We start from the raw sequence: 11,010 nt of genomic DNA, 5'->3' as shown, positions 1-11,010 counted from the left end.
TTTCCCTGTGTGGTTCAGACTTTGTAATGAATTTTACAAAGATAGTGGAAATCTCAAGTGGGTTGCTTGAGTACTGGATGTAGGCACGGGTTATGGCCGAACTAGTATAAAACTGTGTTTGCATTCTCTCTTCCCTTATCTCATTTATGTTATTGCAATCAATTTTGCCTTGCATGTTTATAGAACATTATTAAATTGATTGTTATTGCTTCTTCTGCATTCTAAGCCTATCCCTCTTAAGATTATTGAGGCCACAAGTTCCAACAGACTGTTTTTCTAAAGGTCTTCATCTCGGCATGCTGCCCTCACATCACACAACGCAAAGTGTTGCCCAGCTTTTCATGGAGATAGTAGGTAAACTCCATGGTATGCCTAGGAGTATCATTTATGATCGAGACCCACTTTTTGTTAGTAGGTTTTGGCAAACACTCTTTTCCTTGAGTGGCACTAAACTCAGGATGAGCTTTGCCTATCATCCACAAACGGATGGACAAACAGAGGTTGCAAACCGAGTGGTGGAGCAGTATTTGTGCACCTTTGTTCATCGCAAACCCACGACTTGGGGATGATTTCTGTTGTGGGCGGAGTGGTCGTACAACACTTCCATTCACTCAGCAACAGGATTGACTCCGTTCGAGGTAACCTTTGGTCGTAAACCGCCAAATTATCCTCACTATATGGAAGGCATTGCAAAAGTAGAAGCAGTAGATGAATTGCTGAGTCAAAGAGAAGTCGTATTCACGTTATTACGTCAAAAGTTGCTTAAAGCTCAAGAACATATGAAAGCTATTGTGGATGGTCATCACCGAGATCACGAGTTTCATATCGGAGATTAGGTCTTGGTTAAACCCTGGCCATATCAACAAACAACGGTTTCGGGTGCAGCACATTCCAAGCTTGCCAAGCGTTTTTATGGGCCATTCCATATCATAGAAAGAATGGGACCAGTTGCCTATAAGCTGGCATTACCAGAGAATTCTCGCATCCATCTCGTATTCCATTGCTCTATCTTAAAACCTTTCATCGGATCTCCGACATCAGAACAGGCTATGCACCTTCCGCCCTTGGCCATGGACAACCAACCAATCCCAGCTCCCTTAGCTATCTTGGCTCACAAGACCGTACCCTCGAACACAAGCCCAAAACACCTAGTGTTAGTTCAATGGCAGGGTCTTCATCCTGATGAAGCATCGTGGGAAGAATGGTCAACCATTAAGTCCCTTCATCACCTTGAGGACAAGGTGTTATTCGAAGTCGGTGGGAATGATACATCTGGCAGAAACAAGTTACAAATAGCAAAGCCCAAAAGGCAAAGTAATGCTCCCTTGCACCTGAAGGACTACGTACTTGATAGTTAAGTCATGCACATACACAAAATAGGCAAGCAGCTTCGAGAAGAATACAACCGTTAGAAGCTAATACTGTTAGAGTAACTAACTGGCAGTTAGGCTTTCTGTTGTAGCCATTGAGTTTTGTTCCTTTTGTAACAAACTATAAATGTTTGAAAGCGCTTTGCAAAAATAAGAAGAAATAATACCCCTTTCCTCTATCTCTCTCTTATCTCTCTTCCCTCTGAGGAGGTTGCTAGACCTTGAAGACCAGCTACTAACAAGACAAGTCCCAAGTCTTTTATAATGAGCCCCACACCCCCCAACCATTGCCACAATTGAGTTGCAAAATGACAGGTAAGAAATAGATGGTTCACTGTTTCTGCATCAATACAACAATGATCACATCTTGAAACTATGATTATCCCGCATTTGATAAGGTTCTCATCAGTTGCACATACACATATATAATTAAGGGAAGCCCCCAATGATAACAGCACAACAACAATAATAATATTTTGCTACATGTTTCAAGAGGAAATTCTATCCAGCATAACACGTTGCATATCAATTAATTAAAGAAATTTTACCCATTCGAAATATATTTGATACTATGTGAATGTTTAAAACATAGATAGAACACTGCATAAAAAAATTGTACATAAAAGAATTATACCATGTAGATTGAAAAAAAAATTTTACTCACCTCTTGAAAGCATGATCATTTGTATTCTTTGCTTATTATTTTTCTTCTCTGTTTAGTGGCTCAACAAGGTTATTCTCTTTGTTGCATTCTTCTTCTCAATTTTACACTACTAATTTTTTATTTTTTAAGAAAGACTTTTTATAAAATTCTAAAAAAGAGAATTGTTCATCCTTATATAAAAATAAAAATGTATGATTAAGATTGTGTCACATCAGGTATATTATTAATAGATTTGGCTGACCAAATCTTTTTTTTATATTTTTTAACCTATTGTTTAGATTTAACTAGCTATTAACAATAACTAATATTTTATTTTCTTTCAAGATAAAACAATATAAGATTTAAATCTTTTTGAAGGATCACAAATTTAAATATAACAAGTATTTGGTCCAAAAATAATAATAATAATAATAATTTTTTAATCTTTTAATTTAAATAAATTATTATTCTAATAAAAAAATTTATACTAAAATTAACATGAATAATAATTATATTATAATTTTAGGATGTTATAGATTCAAAGGAATGGTCACAGTATTGAGCTCTTGCATCAAATTCGGATACTGTTCTTGCTAGTTAGCGGGTATTCTCCAAGCTTGGCTATGCACAAAATTCGCTACTTTTGGATAGGTGCTGCCCACCTCCAACTAGCCAAGATGAGTTGTCCTTGACCGCTTCTATATAAGGCATAGACCTCCCCAAAAATAGAATGCGAGACATAGAATGAAACACTATGGTTGGCCCAAAAGAAACTATCTCTAACAAGTGGAGCTCAAGGGGTTTCCATAGCTTCCACTTCCGAGCTTAAGCATTGTTGCCGATTTAGGAGCCGGTGGGAGTGCACAGAAAACTAAACTGTAAGTTTAGTTACAATGTAGTTAATTGCATAGACATGGAAAGTTTTCTCCGCATCCCTAGAATATGTACTCTCTTTCCTTTGAAGCAAGACATTTGATATGTCTCCATCCAGGTCGACTTCAACATTAGCTTCCCGGTCTTCACGATGGCATCAGCCACTGCGGGATGGTCGATCTGAACCTCGACGACTTTGGTTTCTTCCTTGATACCGATGTTGATGGCCTTGTGGAAAGCCTGGGTGAGGGCTTTGGTTTTCCACATCTCGAGGGAGAAGATTTCGCTAGCGGTGATCATGGTGAAAGGGGTTTCGAGCTCGAGGGACTTGGCCATGCCCATGGCAATGGCGGTCTTGCCGGTGCTGGGCTTGCCGACCAGGAAGACTGTGTGGCTGGCAATTTTTCTGTCTTTGATCATCTCTCTTAAATTATAATTTTTGCCAAAAAAAAAAATCATCTCCAGTGTAGCATGTGTGTCAAAATTTCATCTTTGTGTAATTGTTGATTGGAATCTATTGTGAATTTTGTCATGCTCAATGGACATACAAGAACAATAGAAATTTAAAATGGTTTTGTAGTAATTTCACTGCGAATAACACATGTTTACTAGTATAGTGAACAGTTTTATCACAATAAAATCCGTTTACTGTGAACTGGATAGTACTTTTACCAATTTATTAAACATTTCTAAAACTCAACATAAAATGCTGTAAACATATATAAGATAAGTACTATATGATAACAGGTCTTCGGTAAGCTCAACAATGCCTCATCGGGCTTTACGGAAATTTCCAAAATTATCAGTGTCAATATCTTCTTCAAGCTTTCTGACGAAGTCTTCATATTCTTTTTTAGGTAGGTTTTGAAGTGTTGAAGAAGCATATGGAAAAGAGTTTCCCACCATAGCACCATCAATTTGGTTGGCCAATTCATTTGAATTGCTTAGGACACTGTACTTTGTGTATATCTGATTCTTAAGTTCCAGCATAGTTCAGGTCTTATTTTAGACTTAAATTTAAGGGAGAAAATGTAGTTATACCTACAACAAATTCAATTGATGATTGATTTATCGAATCATGCATATGCTCTTGTTCTATTGTCATGGTCAACAAAAGAGAAAGAGAAAATGTTAGGCATATATTCTTTTGACTCAAATCCCACTTCCTATTTAATTACATTCATCTCATAATTTATCACCTGTTAATAAATTATAGTCAAATAAAAATATGTGTTGCAATTACTATCTTAAAAAATACCAATTTGTAATATAAGATTATTAAAACCAAAGAGATTTTTTTATTGTATTTTGTTCAACACCTATGCACTTGACAACCTACCTTGGTATGAACTCCCTAACCAGGAAGGAAACATACTCTTGCCATTGATGTTTGATAATGTACTCGCTTGACGTGAATCATCGTTGGTGCATGACCTTATTTCGCTTTAACTGAAGTTTGTATTTCTGTGTATTAGCAATTGATTATTTACAAAATGGAAAACAAAGAACATGTGAATTTTTCATAGTAGACATTGTGATTCAACAAGAATTGTGAAAGCAAGTAAGAAAAGGAAAACAAGAAAAACAAAAATGTGTGTCCCAGTTTTATATATACCGTGACACTTTGTTTAAATTATTAACTATTTAGTAATATTACACATTTATCTTTAAAACGATGTAAGTTGCAATTAAATGTAGCAGCTGTATGATACCAGCAAAGTATATTATATATATATATATATATATATATATATATATGAAAATCATGCATATAGTAGAGATTAAAAGAACTATGGTATGTCTAATTAAATTGAAGTCACAAAAAAACCCGTATACTTGTTATCTTACTTAATGTCGGGTCAGTCACGTTCATTAATTTTTGTATTGCTTTTGAACGAGCAACTGAATACAAAAACAAAGAGTTCATATTAAATATGTGATTAGTGATTATTATCAATGATATTTGGAGCATAATCCATGATTGATAGACTATAATATTAATGAGAATTCAATATAGAATGGGAGAAAACATACCATTACTCTCAAGGCTGCCTAGATATTCTAGGGCTTCTGTAATCTTTAAACGTAGCTCAGGAGTCCAAAGGATATGCCTTTTCTTGGCGAATCCAATTTTGTGTTCTCTTCTTTTCTCGCTCTGCTTGGGTATATCGTTATCACTGTCAAAGTTCATTAGGGCTGGCCTAAGTTTTGCTCTCTTCTCTCCTTGCTTACTTTAATTGCCATCATTATCAATCTTCCATTCTTCCTTTTCTCCACTAGCCTGACATTGTGTGGTTGTAATTAACTATTAAATGCAACTATATACTATTTTGGAATCTGTTTAATAGATTTTCCTCAACGTACCATCCTTCTCTCTTTTTATTTTGAATACATTGTCATGTTTGGAATGTTAATGCCATGCATGGTATTTACTATTCTATTACTAGATAAATTATTGAGTAAACCTGGGCGAATCAACGTCACCCATACAAACTTCGACGCCATCACCACCTCCATAACCCGACCCATACGACCTTCACTCAAACCACCACGTGACCTTTAGATCTGTCTTTCCATGGTGGCTCCCTCGCTGACTCGGACACCACGACCATGTCCTTGAACACCCCAATGTTGAACTCCGACAGTGTGTTGCCATTGGTGCTAGGCAAACCAATGGACGGAGGCACAGGTTTGAGTTAGGGTTGGGTTGCAGTTCGATGCCTCACTTTGTCCCAAGTCTTTGCGTGGGCATCATGCGATACTATTTTTTATGGAGTGGTTTGAGAGAATCGTCGATGATGAGGGTTTGTTCCTCGGAAGTGGAGTTGCTTTTCTTATTGTTACTACCCATGGGGTGTTGTGGTGGAAGACTACGTCGAAAGCAAAGTTTTTTTTTTGTGATTTTGTTTTCCTTTTCTGGTTTTTTTAGATATGTTTATTTTTAGTATTGATTTCTTATGAGAGCTTTTGTTTTCCTTTCTGATTTTTGGTATTTATTTCTGTTGATTCTTGTCTAAGATTGTTTTAATTTTTATTTTGAGATTTTTCTCCCTTTGATTGAGATCTCTTGAATTTTAGCACATGATGTTTCTAGTGTTTGATTTTTGAATTCATGCAATTCATAAACACAACCTTTTGTTTCTTCTCAGGGCCTTTGCAAGTTCCACATCGGTTAAGCTTTGTGTCAGGTGGCATAGTGTTATCCTTAATTATTCTTGTGGTCAGTATTTCTCTTCTTTCTTTCTTCTTTTCCAATGAGCTTTGATTTGTATAATTATATAAGAATTTGTGATTCAATATATTTTTTCTATTGTTAGCTTTTTAATTTCACTTGTGACTTCATTGATTTCTAATATTATCATGTTTTAGATTTGTTTTGAAGAAACTGTGTTTAGATTCAATTTGAAGAATAGCCAGTTCAAGCTTTCTTAAATGATTTACGATGCAGATTGTTTCCTTTGCTCTTGCTGTTAATGGATAGCATTTGGCTCAAAGTTAATTGGTTTTATTTATGTCTCTAGCTACAAATAAGCTGGCATACTTTGCTTTTCTCCAAAAAACATTGGCTAATTTTTTTCTCTGATTTTCCATGAAGAGGGCTTTAGAGGAAAAGAAATTAGCTCGTGAGAAGGCAAGGAATGCTAAAAGATTAGCAATGTAAGCTTTTCATGAGAAGATTACCCTTGTTGAAGTTTTTTCCAAGGTCTTTTGTTGAAGAGTGGGTCTTTTCCAAGGTAAACAACTGAAACTCATGGATAAATTCATAATGTTTTGTCCTTGAATGTAGATCATTTTCTTTTATCTTGTGTTAGGTGAACAATAAACACTACTACAAAAAACAGTTTTAACATTGGCTTATTAATATCGATTTTGTACAAAACCGATGTTAAGTTAAACGCGGTGACATATTTATAAATAAAGTATCCTTCTTAACATCGGTTTTCCAAAAAACCGACGTTAATGCATACACGTTAACATCGATTTTTCAAAAACCGATGTTAACGTATAATATGTTAACATCGGTTTTCCAAAAAATCGATGTTAATGCATACACGTTAACATTGGTTTTTTAAAAACCGATGTTAACGTATGATATGTTAACATCGATTTTCCAAAAAACCAATGTTAATATAAACTTTTTTTTAAATTATTTATATATTTAAAAAAATCATATATTGCGTTATTAATTATATTTTAATTAAAAAATATAATAATTAAGAAACAATTATAAATTCAAAAGGTAAACATTTAAAAATTAAATTAAATTTTAAAAATGAATTTCTTAATTTTAATTTTATTATTATTTAATCAATAAAATTTGACTAGATTTCGCCATATTTTTTGTCATTTGACTAGGCAAAGTTTTTTCTTCACGGCTTAAATGACCAACATACAAATGGAGGTGAAATTTAATATTTTGGTTATTACCAAATGCATTGTGTTAAGAGTAAATAGTGGATGCTACTAAAAAAAGAGTAAATAGTGTATGTTAATAATTTAATTTTTTACACTAATATTTAATAATAAATTATTATGTACAATTTTTTTTCTCATGTTAGTTATCCTAAAAATTGTAGTAATAATAAATTTTAACTAATGAATGATATAAAAAAATTATATGGTTTCTTTATAAAAATTAAAATCTTGCGTAACTTTTTTTTGTCAAAGATCGGTTTACCGCAAATGTCCAAATGTAGTGTGTGACTACTACCCAAGTAAGTGTAGGGTCGGATTGATTAATTTTTTTTATTCGTAAAAATTAAACATAAAAATATATAATAACTATTCAACCAAGAAAAGACAAAAAAAAAATTGTTTAGTCAGATATCTTTGACCGATAAAATAATTTATTTCAATGGATATATTTCAGAATAAATATAAAATCATTGTTATTTATAAAAAAAATTTAAAAATTAATTTAAGATATGATTCTTGCATAATACTAAATACATGCTGTTAAAAAGATACATATTTTAAAAAATGTGATTATATCCCATGAAAATTAATCAACATTATAATGATTTGCTCAAAAAGATCTAAATTTTTAAAATTATATTGAGCTTTATAGAGTCAAAAACTTTAATTATCATGATTATTTAAAATAGAAAAAATTTACAATTTGTTATATAAAAATAATTGTTAATAATTAAAATGCACTATGCCTTGTATTTAAGGATTTTTTAAAAATAATCTTATATTTTTAAGAACAGAGGAGGAAGTATATCATAAAGAATAGAAAAATTATTGATAAATACCTAATATGCTAACAATACCTAGTGAGAGAGAAAGAAAAGTAAAAAAAAAAAGTATAAATGTTATAGGTAATGAGATTTGAGATATGAAGAGATAAATAAGAGATATTGATTAGATATATAAAAAAAACATAAGTATCCATGTATTCTTGATTTTTTTTTATTTTTATTTGAAAACTTTGATTATAGAAAAATAAATCAAATATTAAGTTGTATATCGATAAATTGTTGATCCAAATAGTAGTGGGTTAAAGTAAGATTTTGGATTTAGATCTCGTAGATGAAAAAAAATATTGTTAAGTAGTTTAAGACCATCACGTCATCCATGATTCCGACCAATAATCATAATAAGTGAATAATAATTATTGTATTATTCATTGATCTAAGAGATTTTAATTAATTTAAAATATTAAATTATCTAAAATATGAGAGACGGCACACCATAGACTATAATAAAGTAATTTTTTTAGTTTTTATAATTTACCTTTAGTTCTCTTTTAGTTCCTGTCGTCTAAAAATATTCTTTAATCCTTGTAGGAACTAGAGAATTAAAATATAAACTATAATAATTAAACAAAATTACTTTCACACCATAGAGACCAAAAATATTAAAATGTAAATTACAAAGATCAAATTTAACCTTTAAAAAAATATGTTCTACTTATAACTTTTTTATTTTTGCTAAAATAGTTTCAAAATATAATAATAATAATAATTCACACCTTCAATTTAAAGGTTACTATAATTTGTTTTTTAATATATTAAGTAGTTAAATTTGACAAAACCTAATAGCTAAAGCGCACACATTACTCCTCACTCACTCGGCGGCACACACAAAACCTATAGCGCGTATCACTCCCTTTCTTAGTCACTCACTCGGCAAAAGAGAAGCGTCGACGGTCTGCACAGTGGGTGCTTCATCGACGGTAGCGACCTGTGGCGGAGGACAGGGTTCCCATCGCTTTTGGAGTTCGCGTCGGGCAGAGAAGGTTCTCTGCATTGCGCTGGGACGCAAAACCCTTGCTGCAATCAGCACCACGGCGCAGCCGCACACCTCTGAGACGCCACCGCAATCAGGTTTAATCATCTCACTGCATTAAAATTAATTATTTGAAAATGAAAACACTAACCGTGTTAGTTTAAAATTGACAGAAGAATTATCTTGAGCAACATCGCAATCATAAGTAACTAAAATGAGAATTTTAAAACATAAAAGGCTGCAGTAAAAAAAATATAAAAGGCTAAAATGATAAAATGTAATAGACCAAAATAAGATTTAGTATATATAAAATAAATGCAAAATGGACACGTGATTGTAGCTATTTGAGATGAGATGATATTTTGAAAGCATTAGGCATGGTAGACGAGATTGTCTAGTACGTCTAAAAAAAATTTCAATACTTGTTTTGAAAGCATTAGGCATCTCTTATTTATTTATTTTTCTTTTTTCTTTACACGCATGTTAAAAATATTTATTCTCCTGCACAGAACATGAATAATGAGTTAAGCTAAGGTCATTAATTCAAGCAACAGACCTGACACATGTTGGTTGTGTGGTAGACACGTTGAATTGAACATGAAGCATAATTGCTTTTGAAATCACAGATGTTTAATTAGTTTGATGTTACGATAGATTCAACTTTTCAAATATTTTGCATTCAATTTGAATCAATATATTGTGCTATTTAAACTTCTGTAGTGGTCTTTTCCTTATTAGTTATTACTGTATCATCTTTATTTTTTTGTGTTGCACAAAATGGAAACCTGGATAAAGATATTTGACAATGGCCAATAATAGTAACTTGATCTTGATGTGTAAGAATTTCTCGAGAAGTGTAATTGTGGAGGAGTTATTTAACTTGTTTTTTACCTTACAATGTTATATTTAAGAATTTCAACTAGTTTTTTTTTAATAGTATCATCTTTAAGAACCTAAAATACGTCCTAAAATTGTTTTACAATTCTTGATATTGTTACTTTTATATATATATATATATATATATATGAGCAAACTATACTTATATAAAAATTGTCATGCCAGTTACTTCAACCATAAATCTATATAAAAATTCTTAAGTTTAACATCCTAATGAGTAACATTTACTTCATATTATTGATAAAGTGAATATTATAAGTACACGTGTTTATAATTTATTGATTTATTTAAGAAAGATATCTTACTTGAGAAAGATATCAATACCCATTGATTGAAATATGAAAGCATAATAGAATTTAACTTAATTAACATACCAGGCATGGTTGGCTGTGAGAAACCAAGAATTTTGGTGAGCAATACCAATCTTGTTTCTTACTGAAGTATTTGGTAGAAAAGAGAGTAATATGATGGATAAAAATAAAATGGATGAGTGAAAGTAGATAAAATGTTGGACAATGCCATAAGGGCATTTGTTGCTCTTTTAACTCGAGACTGTGGACTGTGAATAAATTAGGATGATTGGAAGATGCATTCCCAGACCATGGACTGTGAATAAATTAGGATTTAAAAGACCGATAAATTAGGATTAAATTAGTATAGAAAGTCAATGAGAAAAATACCAACATAACCAAGCCTTCAAATATATGATTTTTTTTTTCCTTTAGTTTTCTTTGGACAAAACACACCATGTTGATGGGAAAACATCTTAATGCAATTTCAAGTTTATTGATCAACTTGATCAATCATCTTCTGAATGTTTTCATTGTATTCTTTTGAATGATCTGTTTTATTTGTTTGATGATTGTTTGCCTTACTATCATATATTATGCTCTGATAAAATTGTTTTTATATTTCTTTCAAACAATTACATTGATTTGTTGAAATCTGTTAAAGTTTGAAATCCTTATAATAATAGACCATTCCTCTGATCATATA

General features: G+C 31.9%; 1 protein-coding gene across 5 annotated transcripts in view; it reads left to right on the top strand.

The window, feature by feature from the left end:
• The first annotated feature begins 8,934 nt into the window (after positions 1–8,934).
• LOC100808902 (DExH-box ATP-dependent RNA helicase DExH5, mitochondrial) overlaps positions 8,935–11,010 on the top strand; it is a 42,310-nt gene continuing 40,234 nt past the window's right edge. For all 5 annotated transcript variants that reach the window (XM_026123745.2, XM_014762097.3, XM_041005437.1 and 2 more), the window contains exon 1: positions 8,935–9,215. The gene's annotated coding sequence lies outside the window, so the exon portion shown is untranslated. The remainder of the gene's footprint in view (positions 9,216–11,010) is intronic.

Source organism: Glycine max, chromosome 9 (assembly GCF_000004515.6).
Source record: "Glycine max cultivar Williams 82 chromosome 9, Glycine_max_v4.0, whole genome shotgun sequence".
Taxonomy (NCBI): domain Eukaryota; kingdom Viridiplantae; phylum Streptophyta; class Magnoliopsida; order Fabales; family Fabaceae; genus Glycine; species Glycine max.
This window is presented reverse-complemented; position numbering and strand designations above follow the sequence as displayed.